Consider the following 23,388-nt stretch of genomic DNA (forward strand, 5'->3'; position numbering starts at 1 on the left):
TCTCTCTCTCTCTCTCTCTCTCTCTCTCTCTCTCTCTCTCTCTCTCTCTCTCTCTCTCTCTCTCTCTCTCTCTCTCTCTCTCTCTCTCTCTCTCTCTCTCTCTCTCTCTCTCTCTCTCTCTCTCTCTCTCTCTCTCTCTCTCTCTCTCTCTCTCTCTCTCTCTCTCTCTCTCTCTCTCTCTCTCTCTCTCTCTCTCTCTCTCTCTCTCTCTCTCTCTCTCTCTCTCTCTCTCTCTCTCTCTCTCTCTCTCTCTCTCTCTCTCTCTCTCTCTCTCTCTCTCTCTCTCTCTCTCTCTCTCTCTCTCTCTCTCTCTCTCTCTCTCTCTCTCTCTCTCTCTCTCTCTCTCTCTCTCTCTCTCTCTCTCTCTCTCTCTCTCTCTCTCTCTCTCTCTCTCTCTCTCTCTCTCTCTCTCTCTCTCTCTCTCTCTCTCTCTCTCTCTCTCTCTCTCTCTCTCTCTCTCTCTCTCTCTCTCTCTCTCTCTCTCTCTCTCTCTCTCTCTCTCTCTCTCTCTCTCTCTCTCTCTCTCTCTCTCTCTCTCTCTCTCTCTCTCTCTCTCTCTCTCTCTCTCTCTCTCTCTCTCTCTCTCTCTCTCTCTCTCTCTCTCTCTCTCTCTCTCTCTCTCTCTCTCTCTCTCTCTCTCTCTCTCTCTCTCTCTCTCTCTCTCTCTCTCTCTCTCTCTCTCTCTCTCTCTCTCTCTCTCTCTCTCTCTCTCTCTCTCTCTCTCTCTCTCTCTCTCTCTCTCTCTCTCTCTCTCTCTCTCTCTCTCTCTCTCTCTCTCTCTCTCTCTCTCTCTCTCTCTCTCTCTCTCTCTCTCTCTCTCTCTCTCTCTCTCTCTCTCTCTCTCTCTCTCTCTCTCTCTCTCTCTCTCTCTCTCTCTCTCTCTCTCTCTCTCTCTCTCTCTCTCTCTCTCTCTCTCTCTCTCTCTCTCTCTCTCTCTCTCTCTCTCTCTCTCTCTCTCTCTCTCTCTCTCTCTCTCTCTCTCTCTCTCTCTCTCTCTCTCTCTCTCTCTCTCTCTCTCTCTCTCTCTCTCTCTCTCTCTCTCTCTCTCTCTCTCTCTCTCTCTCTCTCTCTCTCTCTCTCTCTCTCTCTCTCTCTCTCTCTCTCTCTCTCTCTCTCTCTCTCTCTCTCTCTCTCTCTCTCTCTCTCTCTCTCTCTCTCTCTCTCTCTCTCTCTCTCTCTCTCTCTCTCTCTCTCTCTCTCTCTCTCTCTCTCTCTCTCTCTCTCTCTCTCTCTCTCTCTCTCTCTCTCTCTCTCTCTCTCTCTCTCTCTCTCTCTCTCTCTCTCTCTCTCTCTCTCTCTCTCTCTCTCTCTCTCTCTCTCTCTCTCTCTCTCTCTCTCTCTCTCTCTCTCTCTCTCTCTCTCTCTCTCTCTCTCTCTCTCTCTCTCTCTCTCTCTCTCTCTCTCTCTCTCTCTCTCTCTCTCTCTCTCTCTCTCTCTCTCTCTCTCTCTCTCTCTCTCTCTCTCTCTCTCTCTCTCTCTCTCTCTCTCTCTCTCTCTCTCTCTCTCTCTCTCTCTCTCTCTCTCTCTCTCTCTCTCTCTCTCTCTCTCTCTCTCTCTCTCTCTCTCTCTCTCTCTCTCTCTCTCTCTCTCTCTCTCTCTCTCTCTCTCTCTCTCTCTCTCTCTCTCTCTCTCTCCAGATCGTTCGATTAGAACTTTTATGATTATACAGTGGAAAAAGAAATAAATAAGGAAAATTTTGTTTAATTAACTTCCTCAATTAAGAAGTTTTCTTTGTATCCTTTGCTCGCAATTACTTCGTTAATTAGCAGCTTCGAGCGTCTTCGTCTCGAGTAGATTTTTGCAAAAGAATATTCTGCAATCACATAACCACTCTTGTTTACAAATTATTTCGCTTGACTTCGTTATTTGTAATTTTTTTTATCGCAACGAGTATTTTGCAACTTTTCACTGAAGAGCGCTCCATCGTCGAGCGCTTCAATTGATGTCTCAGAGTGCATTGAGTGGGCTCAGCGACAGAAAAGTATGAATAAATATTTAACCACCCACTGACTCTCACGGCCAATCGCTTCCCCTCTTTTTTTTTCTGAAATGGGGTGGCGTTCGAGTGGTGGACCCTCGACAAGGAAAACGTTTCTTATTGTTGCACGCGAGATCGAGACTTTCTTGCGAAGATTAGGAAGCTACCTTCTTCCGCTCATCTCTCTTGATCTGCCCTTCTAACTTTCCCTCCACTCCTCCATCTATCTCTCACTCATAACCCGAGAAATAAAGACTCCGAAGAAGAAGCAGAGGAAGAACGCGGAAACAGCATCGGGGAGAAATTATCGGCGAGGGGACGGTCGTCAAATTTCAGGGATGCTCGTGGAAATTACATTCGATCAGTTTGTCATCTGGAAAGAAAAACGAGTCCCGTGTCTCCGGCAAAAAAATTTTACCCAATGATGTCTAGACGGTGACATCTTTCTTCGGAAGTCGTTCGTAATAAGAAAAAAAGTTCTCGTATCATTTGCGCCAATTTCGTTTAATTTATTGCGCATCTACATTTTTTACGTCTATATATTTTTCTCAAAAAATGTTGCGCACTTTTAGAATTTATATTTGCATTTTTTTTTTTTTTTAAATGAACCGCACGTCAGCCTCTAAATGAAAAAACGGACAGAGCAGCGATGACACATTCTAGTTTTTTTGAAGTCATTGCGACGGCGTTAAACAATTTACGTGTCCTGTTCACACTAGCCGGCCGTTGATAACGGAATTTCGGTATATCCGCGAGGCAAAGCCGCGACAGAGAATCTAGAGAGCTTTGAGCCGCGATAACTTCCGGTTCGGCGGTTTCATTGCTCACGCGACTCTGCGCACAGCTCCAGGATTTAATTTATCGTCTTCATCGTATTTGCGATGAGAGGACAACCTCCTCTTTCTCTTTCCCTCCTGCCTCTCTCTCTCTCTCTCTCTCTCTCTCTCTCTCTCTCTCTCTCTCTCTCTCTCTCTCTCTCTCTCTCTCATACTCCCCGCCGCTTTCTCTATGATTTCCAGCTCTGCAGGATATATCTTCCCCGCCGCATCTGCCAAAATAGTTATCCGGTCGATGTGTACATACGTATATATGTACATCCGCTAGAAATTATATGAGAGGCTCTCTCTCTCTCTCTCTCTCTCTCTCTCTCTCTCTCTCTCTCTCTCTCTCTCTCTCTCTCTCTCTCTCTCTCTCTCTCTCTCTCTCTCTCTCTCTCTCTCTCTCTCTCTGTTTCTTTCTCTCTCTTGGCTGTCCCGAAACTTCCAAGAGTTTTAAAGACGCCGATAATTCTTGCGAGCTATTAGAAGTTCGACCGCGAAGATTTGCTTCAATACGATAGTAGCTGCAGGTGCTGAGATGATTTATCTGAGAAATTTTACAACTTTGAGATACGCACTGCGCTTAACACGGCGAATTTACATGAAAAAACTCGACATATTCGATACACGCCATTTCCTGCATAATCATAATCTACAATCAAACTAAATTATACGGTTTTTTATAATCGTTCTTCTATGTTCTACATGATTTGCAAGTTTCGGGAATTAGCAAATCTGAGAGTTTTGCCTCGAGAAAAACTTTACAATTTATCGACTGCCCTGAAAGTCGTGCGATCGCCGGAACTGATCGGCGACGGGGCGCGGCACATTATCAGATGAATAGCAAATTCGCGTCGCGCAAATCGACCGCCTAAGAGCGGTTATTCGATCAGTAGTGGAGTGCTCGGTGTACATAGCGATCAGCACGCACGCACCGACCGCAGGAACGCGGTGAATGAACAACTACGGAAATTAAGAAGGGCGGCGATCAATTGTGGGGGTGCGGATGGCGCGGGTATCGCGATGGAATTCTTTCCGCCCCTCTTGTCGTGCGGGTGCGCGCACAGTTGGGAATCATCGCGGCGAGGGGTGACGAATGAATCCATAAAACGTCGCCCTCGCGGTTAGACGACCTCGATAGAATCTACAATTATATTTACGAAATGACGAGGTTATTTCGCGTTATTTCATGGGGTCGTAGTACGAGCACGTGGGGGGAGGAGAGGCACGGAGCGCTCTCTCCGTCTTCCACGTCTTCGAACGTGCGAGAGGGGTAGGAAAAATATTGGCAATAAAAGGGGAAGCATGCCGTTCTGTCAAGTGCATCGGGCGTGGAGTTCTACAACAGCGTACTGCCGTATGTAATCATGCAGATTTTTATGGCGTTTTGTATTACCTCGAGATATACGGAGAGAAAGGAATGAAGGGGGGGGGGGCGCTCCACGGCTTCCTTGCGATTGTCGCGGAAGAGTTATTAGGGCTGTTTCATCGATCGTTCGCGTTCCATCGCAATAATTTTTGTCGCATTGATACTACGACTTTTATTTCACCTTTTATCGCGCTTTCATTTTTTTCGTTTCTGCCGAGGAGAAAACAGCCTATTGCTTCTGAAAATGACTTGCAAATTTCGTTACTGCCTTTTTCCACTGTCCACCGCTTTTTATTCTCTCGAGTCTTGAGCGGAGGGTGGAATAACCCCTTCGTTCGGAGGGCATTTGGGCGACGCGACGGAGAATGCGACTCCAGACGCGAAATATATCATCATCGGCAGTGAGAATGCATCGAATAAGGCTGCCGGGGCCACTGTACTCTATCGATTTGGCTGCAGTATTCTAGGTATCGGATACCATTCGTAATTTGCGGACATTCGTCGAATATACGTGCATTCCGACGCAGCCGATCATCATTGAGCGACAAACCGAAAAATCGCACGCCAGCTCTACGGGTGTTGAAATTACGCGTGCATCGGCTTCGTAATGCTCGATCGCTCTCGATCGATCGATTTGAACAGGAAGACTTCTCCATTTTTGCGGCATTTCTTAAATAATCAATTGTTTTTACAATAATTTCATAGTTATTAAGTTTGGCAATTTTTACAAATGTATATAACAAAATATGCATTCTACGTCGCAAGATCACCCAAATGGTCTTCGATTCCGTGCAGATCGATATGTCGACGAACTCTTCGACATATGGCACATCCAATTTCGTTCCCGCTGAAATCTCGTTCGCGAAATCAGTCGGTATCTCTCAATAAACCCTCGTTCCGTAGAAGCCATAAACCTTCATTACGCCCGTCCATTTAATATTTCCTCCCGCGCGCTCGCGTAACGAGCGGAACCTCGATCGTATTCAACGGCACGTCAACCATAGCCGCTCGTATTCGGCCCACTAAATCTCTGTGTATCGCGCGACAAGAGGGAGATAGCACATTTATGCCCCCCCTCCTCCCCCTTCATCTCGCGGCGAGGATCTATATCATCGCGGCAGACTGGTTGGTCGCGTAAACAAGTCGTCCCTGTTGTCGGCACACACAACTTCCATCTTATCTGCTCAATTAGACAAACTACTTTTTCCTCTGCAACTACCGAAAAGGAGGAACAAGTACCCCTCGGTCGTTCTTGTACCGCGCTCTTGTTTTCGACTGGTCCCCCGCTCGCCATCAATGGCTGTCTCGAGGAAAACTTTAGGGATTTATTCACCGATAAATTCTCGCGATTATTACGCGCACCGTGAAGAAGTTTTCGCAAAAACGTCCTCGCAAAATGTATTTGCGGAAATAATACATGTTCAACTGCATTTTAGTATGTATGGTTTTCAGACAGACTGACTCTATTATAGTGTTTTTTTTTTCTTTATTTTTTTTACGAGAACAATTTTTCCTCTAAAATGGCAGACAACAGACGAGAGAATTTCATCGTGCACTTACATGGCTGCTTGCATCGTTTTCAGGAAATATTTGAAGACTCTAAGGTTTCGTGAAATTCCATTGATTTTATTTTTATAATTAATTCCCGAATATTCAAAAATATTTTTAAACATGTTTTATTGAAATTTCTTAACTTTTAATATTAGATAATTTTGTGAATATCTTGACATTAAAATAATTGGCATTAATTTACTATAACAATGATTAAAAGAACGTGCATTTATAATTCGAAACATTATTGATGTACATATTTTCTTGATTCCGTGCACCGGAAAAAAAGAAACGAATTCCACGATGAACAATCGGCAATTCTTGGTCACGCGGCATTTAATTGCTGGCGACGAGTCGCTCGTCTCGCGATTTATCGCGGCGCCAGGCGTGCTCGGGCAGAAGTCGTGAAGCGTCTGCAACTAAAAAATGCATCACGATGCACCTGCACATCGCCGACCGCGCGGCACCAGTAGTAAAGGCACGCGATGGTACGGTGCGTCGGCGGAATGACGTCATCTGCAGTGGCGAGCGGCGCCGAAGCCAGCCGAGACGGCATCCCCGAAGCGTACCGCCTAGTTTCGCTGCCGACATTCAGTCTGTCGCCGACCATCGTCGACTATCGAGAGCGGTCGTGGTGATTTTTCGCGCGTGCCGCGGGCTTGTCATTTTTTTTTCTCTCGATGGTTCAGCCGCGCTGCACGCCAGCTGGTCGTCGATTCGTCCGACTGATAACGTGAAAGGTGTTGATAAAGTGACCGGCAAAAGGACCGATCGGGACGAAGTGGGTTCGGCGAGAGGGGAAGGGGGGTGAAAAGGGAATTAGGTGGAGGAGAGAGTAATCGATTCGCCGTTTCTAAATGAATAACAATCCCAGTGCGGTGGAGGTTGAGCTTGTGCCGCGACTACCATTGCACGCCGATCTTCGTGGCAGCTGACTGTAAGTCATCTCGATGCTTCGCTGTGCGATCATTGCCGGGCGTAAAAACCCCTCTTCATGCGCGATGGACTAGACCGCAGTGGAAATCATAGGTTAAATATTGATTTTCCGCGCTAGCACGGCTGGTCTACTAGATCTAGCGTTGCCCGACATCGCCGACTATATAAACTCACCCAACAGAAATCACTTGTCATTTTTACCTTTCAATTTTTATCGCGAATATCAAAATCCCGAATTTTACAGTTTTACATTGTTCTCCGATGCCATCCGATTTTGGTAACAATGATTTATCGTCAACAATCTTGCACTCCCCCTTCGTCAGTTCTACTTACGTCTGATCAATACGAATTTCTCCACTCGTAGCTACATCACATTGGTCAACGCGCAATGCTCCCGTTAAAACTGTAAAGCGATAATTCCTACGCTTTCCACGTCGTGAATTTTTATCGCAATAATTCAGCGTGACGTTATTGATTCCACCGTGTCTTAACTTGCACTTAAAACGCAGCGATGTGAACACTCGTTTAAGGTCACTTCGTTAATGATGTGTATGCACCGCGCACATATCGATGTCCATCGTGGAGAAAAGAAAAATGACCTTTAATCAACGTCAAACATTAATATACGTAATAGCGAATTACTAAACTTCCGCTTAAATTCGACGCGTTTATCGACCATGGTGATCCCGTAATTACCGCGAAATAAATTACGCGGTTCGATTGCCAGCAATTTAAATTCTTTATGTCGCGTAGTTCGCCGCGTGCCATGGCGTGCATCCGTATATGATAATGCGCGATGTATGCGCGCGCGGCCAGATGCAATTTCGATAACAATGTATCCCGATCGCCCGACCTGACGCGCGCGCACGCTCTGCTCGTTCGAGTGCGTCTCCCGGCGCGCGGGCAAATTCTCATCCCGAGGCCCGCGTTTTGCTCAGCACAGCGTGAAATGGATCGGGTAGCGGAAAATAGTTATCGAGCCGGCGCATACTGAACTGATACGCGGCCGCTCGCAATAAAGCATTCTGCCGGCTTTCATACAGACGCGTCGTGCGTAATTGTTAATAAATACAGGCGCCGACTATTGACTCACAATTAATAATTGTACATCGAGTTTTTTTTTTTTACGCGGAGATATTATTCGCGTAGCTCGAATTATTTTATTTCACCTACAAAATGTACATTCTGCTTAATGAACGCCACGAACGGTGAATCGCGGTACTGATTGTAAACGTAATTTGATATGAGCTCGATAATGAAGAAGTTGTTGCACGTTAATAATTTTAAACCCACGCATTCCGCTATAAAAATATATTTACAAACCAAAGGGCGTGTAAATCCGACGGATTAATTTTAATTATGCGTAAAATACATGAAACTTTATATTATCTTACAAAGCCGGCATAACAATAATATTAATTAATTTACGAAATTGCAACAAAATATACGACTCCAAACTGACGAATTCAGCAAGAATCCTGCAACATTGTTATCAAGAGACACGGTAGTGTCTCGCGCCAAGTTCACGCGCAGCGCAAGACCGACCGTGTATCTTTACGCGAGCACATGAGCTGATAGGAGTCGAGATTTTCATATCTCAATAATGCGTGGACCGATCGAATTTATAATAGGCTCAATCGATAGAGCACATGCGATATACATGATAAAAGTATCTTTACTTTTTTTGTACATGCTTTCTAAAAAAATATATTAATTGCCAAAGTTTGCCAAAGTCGAAATATGCCGAAATCTATGTAAGTCTTGGTCGTCGTCGTCGTCGTCGTCGTCGTCGTCGTCGTCTGTTCGTCATCCTTCTCTAATATATCTAATATATAAGTTTGTCCTTTGTCAACTAGAAGCATCAAAATGCGACATGGTTATCCTTTTCTACAGCCCGTGAAATGTCGATTCCCGCATAAGAGCGTCTTTTTTCTTTCCTTTCTTTTTCTAAAAGACGTCTGTCCTTTTCCAACATGGCGGCGCTCAGACCTGTCAGCTCGCAGCTTTGATGATACTAATCACATTGATATAATTAATATCGGTCGTAAAATGTATACATAACGTGTTGTGGAGACGAATAGAGATAGTGTATATCATCAATAATAGTACTCTTCATAAAAAAAATTTTTTTCGATCTTAAAGTGCAGAAGTGTACACTCTCAGTATTCTGTAGTTAGTTAATTAGTGGACAGAAAGTATACTTTGTGCAGATGGTGGAATCTGCAAGTTTCTGACGTTAGGTGCGCTGATGGCGCTGAGAAGCCGCGCGGCGCAGTGTAGTGCGAGTGACTAAATTTGTTAGAAATTCGTATTAAGTGAAATAAGTATATAAGTGTATATATATATATATATATATATATATATATATATATATATATATATATATATATATATACACTTATATACTTATTTCACTTAATACGAATTTCTAACAAATTTAGTCACTCGCACTACACTGCTCTGGATAAGTACTCTTAAGTATGCATAGTGCAAATGGCCAAATTTGTTAGACCGAATTCACTATAATTATTTTTTTATTTTAACACTTTCTGAACTGAAAGGTTATGTAAATGTCAAACAAATGTAAGTGCGCGCCGCGCGGCTTCTCAGCGCCATCAGCGCATATATATATATATATGTGTTGATTTTATACAGATCGAGGTGTGATTTTATGTTGTAAAATATAAAAAAAAAATTATTAGGTTTGTATAAATTAAGATTTCTATAATCAAAAAGAGGATCGTCGTATTGAAAATATGACGGGAGTGATGGTGGGATATTATTACCATTATTTTTACTAAAAAAAAAGAATCATATTTATTAAAATTATTTTTACTAAAAAAAAGAAATGATATCTCACAAAAAAACCTTTTTTTTAAAAAAAGGTAAAAAAAGGGCGCCAAGTACACGCCTTGTTATATTAAAAAAAAGTTTTCCTCATAAAAAAACCTTTCCAAAAAATTGTTTTTTTAAAAAAAGTTTTCCTCATAAAAAACCTTTTCAAAGAACTGTACTTTCAAAAATATATTATATTAAAAAAAAGTTTTTCTCACAAAAAACCTTTCCAAAAAAAGTTGTATATATCATAAAAAACTTTCCAAAAAGATTGTATTTCAAAAAATATATTATAAAAAAATCTTTTTAAAAAAATTATATATATTTATTATAAAAAATCTTTCCAAAAAAATTGTACTTTTAAAAAAAGTTGTATATATTAAATAAAAATTTGCTACATATTCTGTCTATAAAAGAGGTGATATCAGAAAATGACGCCAAGTTTAAATAAAGAACCTTTCAAAAAAAGTTGCATGTATATTTAATTATTTATTTAAAAATGATATTTATGTTTATATCTAGTTAATTCTTCTTAAGTATACTTTTTAAAATAATTGCATCTGTATCTAGTTATTTTTTTTTATATTTGTATTTAGTTAAATAAAAAAATTTTTCAAATTTAATCAAAATAAAAAAATATTACAAAATTTCGCAAAAAACTTGGCGCTGCTATAAAATAGCCTTCATTGCTCTATAATATTTTAAGATGTATAATAATATTTTAAGGCTATTTTATAGCAGCGCCAAGTTTTTTGCGAAATTTTGTAATATTTTTTTATTTTGATTAAATTTGAAAAATTTTTTTATTTAACTAAATACAGATATAAAAAAAAATAACTAGATACAGATGCAATTATTTTAAAAAGTATACTTAAGAAGAATTAACTAGATATAAACATAAATATCATTTTTAAATAAATAATTAGATATACATGCAACTTTTTTTGAAAGGTTCTTTATTTAAACTTGGCGTCATTTTCTGATATCACCTCTTTTATAGACAGAATATGTAGCAAATTTTTATTTAATATATACAACTTTTTTTAAAAGTACAATTTTTTTGGAAAGATTTTTTATAATAAATATATATAATTTTTTTAAAAAGATTTTTTTATAATATATTTTTTGAAATACAATCTTTTTGGAAAGTTTTTTATGATATATACAACTTTTTTTGGAAAGGTTTTTTGTGAGAAAAACTTTTTTTTAATATAATATATTTTTGAAAGTACAGTTCTTTGAAAAGGTTTTTTATGATACGATTTACAACAATATCTTTCCGCCGTTTCTCTTCAATTCGAACACCGGGATGGTAAACTACAAGTGCTGTTTGCCGCTATTCGCTCAGTTCCACAATGTACGCGAACCGAGCACTCGGTGGATAGTTTGCCGGATTCGCCAATAAAATTTAAGACTTCCGACTCGAACTTGTCTGAGAGATCCTTCGTACGAGTTGAGGATCGAGAGTCCGTGCTCTCCTCGCGTTCCATCACTTAGCGTTAGGAGTGATCGTCAGAGTTGCCGGAGTCTGCCATTCCGGAAGAGATGTGGGGGACGCGAGAAGGCGGTGAAGGGGGAGGGGGGAGGGGGAGACGAAGCACAAGGGCGACGGACGAGAAGGCGGCAGACACGGAAAGGGGTGGTCGATAAAAGCCACCCTCGCGTGGCTGCGTTATTACGTATAAAAGCGCGGGGATTGCGCCCGGCTCGATGACTGCAACAGCAAGCCCTTTCCGTCTTCTCTTTCTCTCTTTCGCACACACAGCGCGATATAATGTGCCGGCCGTGCGCTTCCTCTTCTTTTTTTTTTTTTTTTTTTGCGCGCCGCTTAATAACGACCGATCGCGAGCGATTAAGCCTGGAATAAATCCACCGGCCGCGCGATCGGCGAATTCCTCGTCCGCGCTTTATCAAAATCGATTGGCCTCTCGTCCTTACGCTTCATTGGTGCGGAATGAACACATGACGGCTGATAGCGCGGGTTATTAGAATCTGGACATTTTAACGACTGCATAATTAGATGCTCGTTATTAGCAAATTGGCGTTTCTTCTGCTCCTCTGTCGCTGCATAATGGCATTAAACCCTGATTAATATTGACAAGAAAGAGTATTTCGCTTTTTCTAAACGCCGGTAACATTTAACACGCGTCCTATTAATAGAGTTACAGAGCTGACTTTTTTCAGCATTTCAAGGCTAACAATAAGTAGACTAAAAAGTCATTGGAAATTGCATCTATATTTAATCCGGCTGCGGGAAGGGCAAATCTTCAATAAATGCTAATCCTACGTCTTGCCGTTGATCGGCAGGAAGCTCCCAGTCACATCGCATTACTTTCAGAAAATATAACGGGCTGTTTGGCGGAAAATAAATCCGATAATCAAACAGAGCGGCGACACTCGCAGCTAATTTAAAGAGTGAAACGAGCGAAAACAAAAACAGAAGGGATCACATTCGACGAGTGTACCTTCGTTAACTTGTTCGGAAAAACTGCAGTTGAATGGCGAACAATTCTCTTTTTTTCTTTTTTTCTTTTTTTCACAGCGCCAACGTACACAATACGGGCGCTCTCAGCCGAGCCACTTTGCCATTTTGCTCTCGCGACAATCGTTAATTAAAGCCGTCTAGGGCACTCGCGTTTCCCAGACTCGCTCGAGCCCCGATTCTCTACCCCGCTCCGGGGGGTTTTCAGTATCGAACCCCGTCACCGTCATCGACGTTCAATGGCGGCATTAATCGCGGTTTGTCGTCGAGTCACACGAATTTTATAAGCGGCGCTGCGGCGCAAGTTTAATGGAATTTTTACCGGAATCTGCATACACGCGACCCATACGTATAAAGGCAGCACGTGCGCGCCGAAAAATGGATTCACCGAGTGACGAGGGGGAGAGAAATTCCAGCCTATACGCGAGTCGAAAGAATGGGCGAATAAATCGTTCACTTGTTTGATAATTAATGATCTCGACGCCTGGGATTGATAAATTATGATTGATCGCACAATTGTTTAATTGTGTACAAAGGCAAGCAGTAATCGTTACGAGAAGAAACCAAAAATATTCTCCAAATTTTGGCGATATATTTTATGTTAATTTATATATATTAATTCAATGCAGCTTAATTCGGATTAATAGGAACATTATTTAAGCATTTTCCGCGCGATATGCGAAACATTAAACGAGCTAACGATTTTTCATTTGCAAGGTAAAGGGAGCGTCGAGGGCATAATCATAATCATATTTCACTGCCGTCGGGCTCGTCTTGATTTACCTCGGTGTCGGCTACACGGGCCTCTGTCATCGTCGCGCGAGAGACAGGCGTAATCCCGCTTCCTTCTAAAATTAGAATCCACTTCACGCGTCTGATCCTGTTCCTCTTTCTCCCCTGACGCGGCGTCCGCCTTAGATCGCTCCCCACGTTCCCTAACCAATCTACCTTATTCCCCTTTGATCGTCCGTTCCCTGCTTCCAGCTTCCATGGAACCTTTGAAACAACGGTACGTCACTAAATTCCGTAAAGTCCACGTTTGCGCGTTATATACAAGATGTCCTTGCGCGTCGCTTCCGCCGTTTCTTTCAACGGCGCGACAGCTTGCATAATTTGGAACGAATTCTTCATCACGGATGGAAATTATTTATAATCTAAACGCTCGTAATTCTCGCAATGAAAAGTAATTGCTGCAAAGTGTGGAATGTGGTATTAAAGAAATTTAGTGTAATAGTCCGTGTAATATTCACGCAACGGGCAAGCGAATGCGCCTGGATGAATTATTATTCGTACATTGCTGTTATTCATCACATATTTTCTGCTCGTGACGATTACGCTGAATATTTCATTGCGATGCATTACAATTGCATAACTGAGCAATGTACGCGGAAAGCACATCTTTCCGTGAGAGATATTCTGTTGCATTCCAAAATCGAAATCCGCGGATATCTCGAATAACGAACGCTTGTCGCGTTTTGGAATTCGTTTAATTTTTAACGGCTGAAATTGAGATAGAACAATTGATCTCGCTGAGCAAGTCACTTCTCCGAGTTCCATTAATCTCCACGAGCGACCTAAAGGCGGTTTTCCTTCGTGTGCGGTATTCAGGGTCAGTTTGACCCTCAAAGTTAGAATTAACTCCGCGGTATTCGGAAGCGCATCGAAGAGACAACTCGCATCGCAGCTAGAATTCGGCGGAGTAGTTTGCGAATTCCTCACGTTTTCCAGTGCAAAGTTTGCACGTAGGCGAGGCATCGCGAACACTTGCGGCACACATGCACACAGATGGCGAGCCAGTAAAACATTTAGGAGAGTGAAGGAAGATAATACGCGAGCGGCTTGTACAGAACTGGACACTAATCTCCTTTGTCCCGATTAGAAGCACTCCGTTTAAATTAATAATGTAATGTTATAATTCACCAACACATAACGCATTTTTTTTCAACCAAGTGATTAATTTCACTTTTTACATCACACATATTGTATTGTAAATATATTAATAAGGGATGCGTTAAACTTTCCGTCCTATTTGTTTTGCAATCGATTAATTTGTACGGAAAACGCGGATTTGTCACAGTCATACGTTTCCCCTCGAAAACAAAATTGACCTATTTCAGCATTCTTCGCACAAATCAGTCGATTATGAAAATAAACGGAGTGGAAAGGTTTTCTCGACTCACCTCTGCGCGTATAATTTATCCACTCATCCCGCGCTATTTAGTTGCTCGCATTATGTTAAATTCACTCGATAAAGATAAATTTAAAAAAAGAGACTAAAGTACAAAATCGACTTGCACCAACTGAAAATAGCGAATCAGCCAGACTCGAGTGGCTCCGAGTGTCTCTAAATCCGAAGTACTCGAGGACCTCGAGTAGACAAGCCGACGGTAAATTAGGTTACGCTTCGTTAGTATCACGTCCGCTGAAAAGTTGAACGTTAGCGCGGGTGGGCGCAGGCCGAGATTAATTATGCAAATTAATCTGCGTGACGCCGGAGTATTTTGCGAGCGAGTTGTTGGGCGATAATTCACCGCGGCCTCTATTAGACAGCGCCTGCTGATTTACTCCGTTTCCTGGTCAATTACGATGCTTCCGCGGCGTTGCGTGAATTTATAACCGCGCGGCGTTACTCCGCCGATGTGCTCAAAGCTCGAGCGTGAAAAATCCGCGGGAGTGCCTGTCGACGAGAACGTTGCCTCGTGAATCGCGTCGAGTCGATGACTCGCCGTGAGTGCATCGCCATGTGCGTTTCCACGATTGCGTAACGAAGCCGGCAGAAAATTATCGCGCGCTGCTCGTTATGACGTAGACCGGCGTACGGCAGGAATCATGGAACGCCGGAGATTACGCCGTCGTAATTATGTAATAGCGCAACAAAATAACAGAGCCGGTCCGATTTGCATAATAACGTCACGGTCGAAATGGTCGGCACGAGTCGCGCGACTCCCCCTCGTTCACTTTAAATCTGCGCGCGCGCGTCATTATTTAACGCGAAATTATTTATACAACCCAAAGAGCGCCAAACCGCTCTCCTCGTCAAATCGCGGTGGGGAGGCATTAATCGCTGACAAACTTAATTAATTCACGGCGCCTAAAGGCGCGACGCTTGATCGCCGCCGCGATCCGGATCGCTTAACATCGCCGACTTTACGATCTTCGTAATATGCGCACAAACAATTTTCCCTTTCTCCGCCGCTGGTACCTCGGATCGCGCCGAACGTGTCTGCTTTCCATTAACACCCGGAAAGCGTTAGGCGCCGGTAATGGTAATAGAGGCTGTAAGATAACAGCAGGTGCACAGATACTTGCTGCCGCCACCCCCGCCTAGAGATACCATCGCGCCTTTTAGCGGAAACATATTATTTTATCGCAATATTATTTTATCATAGTCATTGGTTTGCAGTGTAACTATTCCTGCTACATCCTTAATTACGAGGCGGGCAATCACCGCGTTTTGCGCATCGCAATCGAATATAGGCCTTGTTAACAACGAATTTAATAGTCGTCCTACGGCAAATTGCAGATTGAGTTACTACAAGTTGCATCGAATGAATTACAATCGAACATCTCCATCTGTTAACGGCGCGTTTCTATGCGAATTTGCTTTCACTCTATTCCAAATTGCCAATCGGTTCATTACCGGTCACCGTTTTTTGGAAATTGTTGAAAAAAAAATCATCACATTTCATTTCTTCCAATTTTACAAGTTAGATTTTATGATTGACATTTTGAATTAATTTGACCGAAGGCACTGCCGGGTTTAAAATTTAAATTGCGTGCAATTTGCGCGGAGCAGAAGCAACGACGATTGAGGGAAGTCTTTGACGGTTTTTAAAAAGCAAGTCTCTCATTGCAACTGCAGCTTTTCCACGCGCGATAATCGTCACCTCTCGAGACGCTCTCGAGCCGGATATTTCTGTCCTAACCAATGCGAACGAACTTTCAACGGCGGAGAGACCTTCGAGGCTCTATAATGGTATACGGATACGAATAAAAGAAGACATCCGGGTGGTCCATTATCTTGCAAAATCCGGCGGTCGGCTTGGAACGCGATCGCGGACTCGATAATTCACGGTGAACGCACCGAGTAATTGCTCTATCGCAACAATGTACAGGGTGTCGCACAGTTGGCGTTGAGTGCATTGCGCAACGCGTACGTTTCTTTTTCCGATGATTGAATATAATTCATGCGACGATTACAGATACAACTGCGGAAAGCTACAAATGTGTCGCACAGAGGCAACAATGTGCCTTTCAGTCTTCGGGCTTTCTGTTATATCTGCAGCCGAGAGAAAGTAAACAGCGCACGGGACACCCAGTACACGCGAGTCGATCACGAATGATTATGTCGGCGTGCGACCACGCCTCAGATCGTATCTCGGTGGCCTGAATGGCCGGTCAGATTAGACCGGTAGTTATCGATGATCGAAACACTTCGATTGCACAAGTGTCTCGCTTCGCCCAAATGAAACGTTGCCGCTTATTTTTATTGCCGCCCGGCGTTGCCTCCCAGAGACAAAGGAGACGGAGTGCGGTTTTATATCCGAGCCGCTCTAAATCACCCGATTTATTTAGCTCTCTTACACCGCAGAACCGGAGAATAAAAATAGAGAAACGATAAATCACTCGCCCCTAACACAGATATTTAAACGACAAACGGCGGGCACACTTAGTGCATACTTGGAGATTTATGAAGGCTCAATTTTTACAGAAGACGGATGTTTGAAACGCCCGTTCGTTGGCGCGCATCTTTCGCAACAGCAAATGCCGCGAGTAGATGCCGCCGCGATAACGTGAAGTATGAAGAAATTACGGCGAAACCGACATCGCGCCGCGCGAAATCACATGCATGCGCGCGCGACTCGCCCATAAATCCCCGGAAATGGAATCCCCCCGGTCGCGTACCGTCTTCCGCAAGGACTCTTTTTTCTTCCGGGACACCTCTTTCTCTCCGGTAATACCTGCAGGACGTAATCGGTGATCCCGGGAAGTCGGCGTGCTTGATAAGTCCTCCCACGTCGGGCTTTGAAAAAGCTCCGGCAGTCTAAGAGACCGAAAAAAAAAAAAACGACGCGAGAGAGAAGGAATGAGTATGGGAAGAAGAAGGGCGAGAGAGAGGAAGATGAAGGAGGGAAATGATAGAAAGAATAATGTCCCGAGAGATTTTGCTAGGATGCCCAGCCGTTGGAGATTATCGGGCTAAACTGAAATCCGGGGCGAGGACGCTCGTAAATGCGAACGAATCGTTCTGTCGAGGATGCAGGGTGTTCGAGCGACGTCAATAGCTTCGTCCTGGAGATATATGCCAAGGAAGGGACTAAGGACTTCAGTGATAATAGTCTTACACGGGCATCGGGAAGATCGCGGAGGTCGGATCCGCGTTTATTCTTGCACGCTGGAGAAATTCCCTTCGAGAATTTTTTATGCCCTCGGCAACGCGATTTTATCTCGTGAGCATTCATCGTCGTGCTCTCGCGCTTAAAATTTATAACAATGTATGAAATGCGCAACGCGCTCTATTAATATTCCATTAATCCCGAGACATTTAATATTCATGCCCTCGTATATGTGTATATATTAGTATTCGATATCAGGAACGCAGGCGAATCCCTTCGAATGCAATTGGTCGGGTATCAAATATGAAAAATGCGATAGTGCCGCGGAATAAAATGCAATACAGCGCGGATCGATACTTGCAGCGCAAAAAAAACAACCTAAAAAATGTAACATGAATACATTTTTTTCCCCCTTCTTTTTCGAAAAAAAAGCTCGACTCTCTAAACGCTAATTCGTTTTTGATCGCGTTTTATCGCGCAAGTTAGATTAAAATCTGGTCATGGCAGCGAATTGATGTAGCGAATGAGTAAAACGCGTAGTGCGGGAAGGGGTTGAGGTTTTTAGAGAGAAAGAGAGAGAGAGAGAGAGAGAGAGAGAGTGAAGTTTCCGAGTTTCATAAAAAAAGGCTCGTAAAGCAACGACGAGAGAGAGAGAGAGGCGGGCGAACTTCTCGATGAAAAAATATACCCCTCGGGGCTCGAAACTTTATTAACCGCGTTTCGCGCGGATTCCGCGACGGAATGGCCGGCCGATTTACCGGCGACTGATCATAAAGGTTTACGAGCTGTGGCTGACGCGTAAAATGACGAAAAACAGCGATTTATAATAGATATATCGTAAATGCCTCGTCGTGGACAGTGAAAATTTCACGGCAGAGGTATCGACGATAAAGCGATAAGCGTCCGGTTAACATTAGACTTCAAGATGCAAGCGGAATCGAATATTTGTATCATTATTCTCGCGAAATGACGAAACGATCTTGTTGCTCACAGCGCAAACGGGTTTTACCAGCGATTTTCCATACTTATCTTTATAAGGTGGGACGAATCGACGATTGTGGCTGTTAAAAGCGTTGAGACTATTAATAAATCAATACACGAGAGAAAATTAGCCGCACAAACGCACATCGCAAAGCGGAATTATTCGCGTGAAAGTTACCTTCTTAAACGGTGCGAGATTTACCAGAAACATGCTACTTCAAAAATTCATCTGAATAAGCAATGGATTAACGTACTGAGAAACTCCGGGACTTTATTATGACGATCGTGATGAGGCGCTGTTTCCCAAGTCGAGAATAGCGATGAAACGGGCACTATACTTTACCGTGTCTAAAACAGGCGTTGTTACTGTGCACTATATAATAAAGTTATGCGATAAAAACTTTATGGTTATTATAATATGCACGAAATTGTTCGCACTTTTTGAAATTAATAGTTTTCACATGAATAGCAATTTATTTAACAATTCATCGAAGAACATAAATTTAGAAATTTTTAGAAACTCTGCGGTGATCCGGAGATAATTCACAAGCGACATACTCAATTCAATCCGAGAAGTCTCTTTCCCACAGAGGTGACTCATTCTCAGTTCCTTTTAATGGAATTGGTTATTTGTGCGTGGGAATTGAGTCATTTATTGGAACATTCTCGTTACGAACCGGGCACGGGATCTGCGTGTTTTGCAATCGTCACTTGACCTTGCTTTCAATGCTACGAGTCTTGGGAACTCAGTCTCTTGATTTTTTTTTAGTGAATATTACTCGAGAAAATGAATATTACTCAGTTCTAATCTTAGATGGCAATGTATCATGTAATGTCTTTGTCTTTTGCTAGCTTATTAATTTTTATCACTTTTACAACGTGTTTCTTGTTCGGTCCTTTTTTAACGTATACTTAATATGTGTATACGCCTATTTATTAACGCACTTCAACATACATTTTTCCTTGTATTCTTTGTTACAACATAATTTAGATTTAGATTACTATTTTGTTTTACAGAGCGTGGAGTTCGTTACGTGTTTTTTGCTCGCCGTTATTTGTTTCAGCGACCCAAAATATTTATGAGATCTGATGTTTATGTTTTTTTGTATAAAGTTGTAATAGCGGTTTAATTGCGAGGCCACGAATGTATTTGGAGAAACCGCGAGCAAGCCCTCCGAAGCTCTCGAGACTTCCTCCCGTCGGATCGTCCGAAACTTAATTACCTCGGCAAGCAGTATGCGGCGGCATCGCCAGCCGCTCGAAGGGTGAAAGGGCCACGGGGAATAACCCCCTTCGACAAGGCCTAACTAGTGACCCTACGTGTTCTAGGTAGCCAATTTACCAATAAGACCGAGCCCCGAGTGCTGTAATCGCGCCCCGTCATAATTCTTTTTACGCAGCAGAGCGAGCAAATTCCGGCATAAGTTCTCTTATCGGCACTCGCCCGTCGATCGTGTCGAGGCTCGTCATTTTCGGGGGACGATCACTGCGAAACACGCTCGCCAATTGCTCGTCAATCGCATCGACAAAGTCGATCCCGGCCAATCAACCCGAAAAGACGGCGGAAATGGCAACGACGGCCTCGTCAATACGACAGCGATCTGTACTGGGCACTCGGCCATGTATACCGTGTTGCGTACGTGCGTTCGTGTGTGTGCGTGCGCGCGCGTGTGTGTGTGTGTGATGGTAGCCGAGCGCTCGAAATGGGGTGACGTTGGCGGGTGAGCGCCACACAGTGGTCGAGGGGTTGTGCCGTCGGGCAGAGACGCGAGGGGCGGATGAGTGGGTTGGGTGGTTGCTGGTAGTGTGTATTGATCGAGCGAGGAGAGGAGCAGCCCGCGCGCTCTCTTTCCCTTTCTCTCTCTCTCTCTCTCTCTCTCTCTCTCTCTCTCTCTCTCTCTCTCTTTCTTTCTGCGCCGCACTCCGCGTGAACGTCCACCTACCTACATGGTGTTTCGGCTGTGCGCCACTTTTTCCTCGCGAGGCTTTTTCGCTTTTTTTCCCTTCCCCCCCCCCCTTCTTCCCTCCCTCCCTGACTCACCCTTTCTGACTCTCCCTTCGCGCAAATCACCCGCCCTCGCTGATGTTCACGTCACGGCCGATCGGCCGTTGTTTCTGCCGATCGACAAACACCGACAGCGAAATTACACACGCCCAGGAGAACCGATACCGACCTTACTCGACACTCTGTAACCTACGTATCCCCCCCCCCCTCTCTCTCTCTCTGTCGATAGTGGTCAAGCGATTGTCGGATTTCAGTAATAGAGGAAAACTGATCGTGTCGCGCTGTATGCACGCGGGCAGAATGCGGAACGCGTCAAGGATCGATGGCGGCATAACCTAACGATTTAATTCTATTATGATAGCGTCAAAATTATGAAGAATTTGGAGAGAGGCGCAGTTCGTTGTCAAACTCTCTCCTCTTGACACTTTCGTAATTTTTTTTTTTTCATTTTATATATCTGCTACATGTTTTCATAATTAATATAATGATTTGTCGGCTTCGTGCTTTATCCGACGATTTAATTCACGCTTCTCTGAAAAAGATCGTGATTTATGACGATAGCAATATAATCAGAAGATAATGATCTGCGTTCTCGAGCAGAAACCATAAAATTGCGAATGCTGTAATCATGGTACCGGCGAGATAGACACGGGGAGAGACTCACCGGTGTAATTTACGACCCAGCCAGGTGCGTCAGAAGTTGCTCACCTTACGACCTAATTGGGTTTAATTACACCTGACTGAAAGTTACGGCGATGCGCGCGCGTGTACACACGCCGGCTGGGTTACAATTACCGTTCTCCGATAGTCGATTTTAGTTGTGTCACGACTGGTTGATCTCTATTTCTCTACCGTTAATGCCTTATAAAGCCTGCACGGAAGAAAAATTCTTAAAATCTTGCATATTTATCTCAACATTTAAGGTCTCTTTCTATTTTTAATAGAATTATAGACGGAATAGCTCTCTTATTTTGTCTCTTACGAAGTGTCACGTTCCGTTGTCGGATTGCTATCGATTCGCGGCCATCCGAGACGAATCTCGGTGTGTTTCGGCCGCTCAAATTGACCGCATCATTGTCCATCCAGACGATCGTTGATCTCGTAATGCTGTATGGACTTCGGTCGATCGATGCATTCAGTGTCAATAATCCGATATACCAGATACTACTGTCGCAATACCGCCAATCTCGGGATTAACAGTATTAATAACGATCGGGCTATGACATTATCGCGGTTCGCGATCGCGAATCGAATTAACGTTCTTCCGAAACAAATTACGTCAATGCATCAATATTGCGATTTTATTTCCGATAAAACGCTCGTCGGCCCGCCCGACTCAACAAGACCGAACACGAATATTACGGATTAATTAATAACATGTTTAATAACTGAGCGCGTTACGCGGCTCATAATATTTGTAATTCGATAAATCGTTGTCATCGCACGAGTGATGCATCCGAATTCCAGAATGAATGCAACACAATATCGAAGAAATTTCAGGTATCGATCGACATCCCGCAGACACGTCCGATATCTAATCGATCGTTCTGCGCCACCCTTGTGCTCTAACAAAATACAAGGACCTCCCCCTACTGACAAAACTTCTGGCGAATTTCCAAGGCGCCCCTCGTCCCTAACCCACATACTTGCACGAAATTATGTCGTTTCACTTCACGTGCCATAACGCGTGTCGTTGTCATCTTTTGCGCCGCTATTTTGTAAATTAAATTCTATTTTTTTCCTCCTTATCTTTTCTTCGCGAAGACTTTAAAACTATTTCTCGATTTATTTGCGAAATTAGTTCTTTTTTTCTTCAACTACATTCTACGTCTACATTTTCTTGATGGTGCGATACGCGGAAGAATTTGAAAATTTCTTTTCAACCACGTAGCGCGCAATTAGCGGTTTTCTCTCGTGCGCAAACGACAAAGTCGGTTTACCAATTAGCGGCACGTACACGAAATTATCGTGAACATTATCATGCAATTAGCAAAGTCGAGAATACCGAGTATGTCAATGCACCGTTTGCATCCGCTCGATTTCTAACGAGGATTATGCAACGAATATGGTGTTTTAATATAGTAATAATCCAAATTTCTGTCAACAATTTATGCAATCCCTGTTAAAGGGAATTAAGAATGAGCATCGATAATACAAAGATTTCGATCCTTGCCGAAAGGTTAAACGAAAGAGAAGACGCAGTAATCAAGCTATAGCTGTAACTATGACGTCAAATTTCAGATCCTCAGCAAACAAAACAGCACTTTAATGTCAATTAACTTCAAATTCCATTTTATCAATTATAAATTTCTGTTAAAATCAACATTTTTTGTTATTTATTATATACAGTGACTTTGATAAAATTGTAAAAAATAAATGTATATACACAACGTATAATTATGCAATATTTAAAGTTGCAGGCAAAATGCTACTCGCCTTGCGCAAACATTTTTATTTTAACTCACTTAAACTCCAAGTTTCGACTTTCAAGCAAAGTCAACCCGATACCGGGGAAAAGTTTTCGCGGACTCACGTAGTTCGTTATAATCCCGGCGATTAAAGGCCTCGAAGTCCAGGATCCGTACTCCTTGAGTACGTTCAAAGGGAACGCGGCCCTTAGGTGCTCCTCTAATGCCCGAACGATACTCAGGAGAGGCAGCTGGCGTTAGTCAGCAAACCGCTCGGCTAATCCCTTAATTACTTCGACATGGTTAGCGACCCTGTACTAACCACGTCGGTGCCTAGCACTGTTCCCCGATCGTTAATTAAAATGCCACTTCCTTGTACCGGCGCAATTTCCGCCCGCGAAAAATAAGAGCGCATCCCGGAATAACTGAATTTCAAATATTAAATTAGGAGACGCGCTTTATCTCAGCAGCATTATAAATCGACCTCGTAGAGATATCGTGCATGAATTATACTGTATAATTCACAAATATAATTATACAAATATATATGAAAATTTATATATATATATATATATATATAATCAAATTGTATTTATCTGTGTGATAAAATAATAACAATCACTGAGCGTTATCAGTCATTTAGAATTTGATACGCCACAAATGTTAAAGCAGTAATGTTAACCATAAAT

General features: G+C 43.1%; 1 protein-coding gene across 1 annotated transcript in view; it reads left to right on the top strand.

Annotated features, from left to right (window-relative positions):
* Positions 1-23,388, top strand: part of LOC105670172 (protein Fe65 homolog) — a 178,584-nt gene that overhangs the window by 144,106 nt on the left and 11,090 nt on the right. The gene's annotated exons all lie outside the window — the stretch shown is intronic.

This window comes from Linepithema humile, chromosome 1 (assembly GCF_040581485.1).
Source record: "Linepithema humile isolate Giens D197 chromosome 1, Lhum_UNIL_v1.0, whole genome shotgun sequence".
Classification (NCBI taxonomy): Eukaryota; Metazoa; Arthropoda; class Insecta; order Hymenoptera; family Formicidae; genus Linepithema; species Linepithema humile.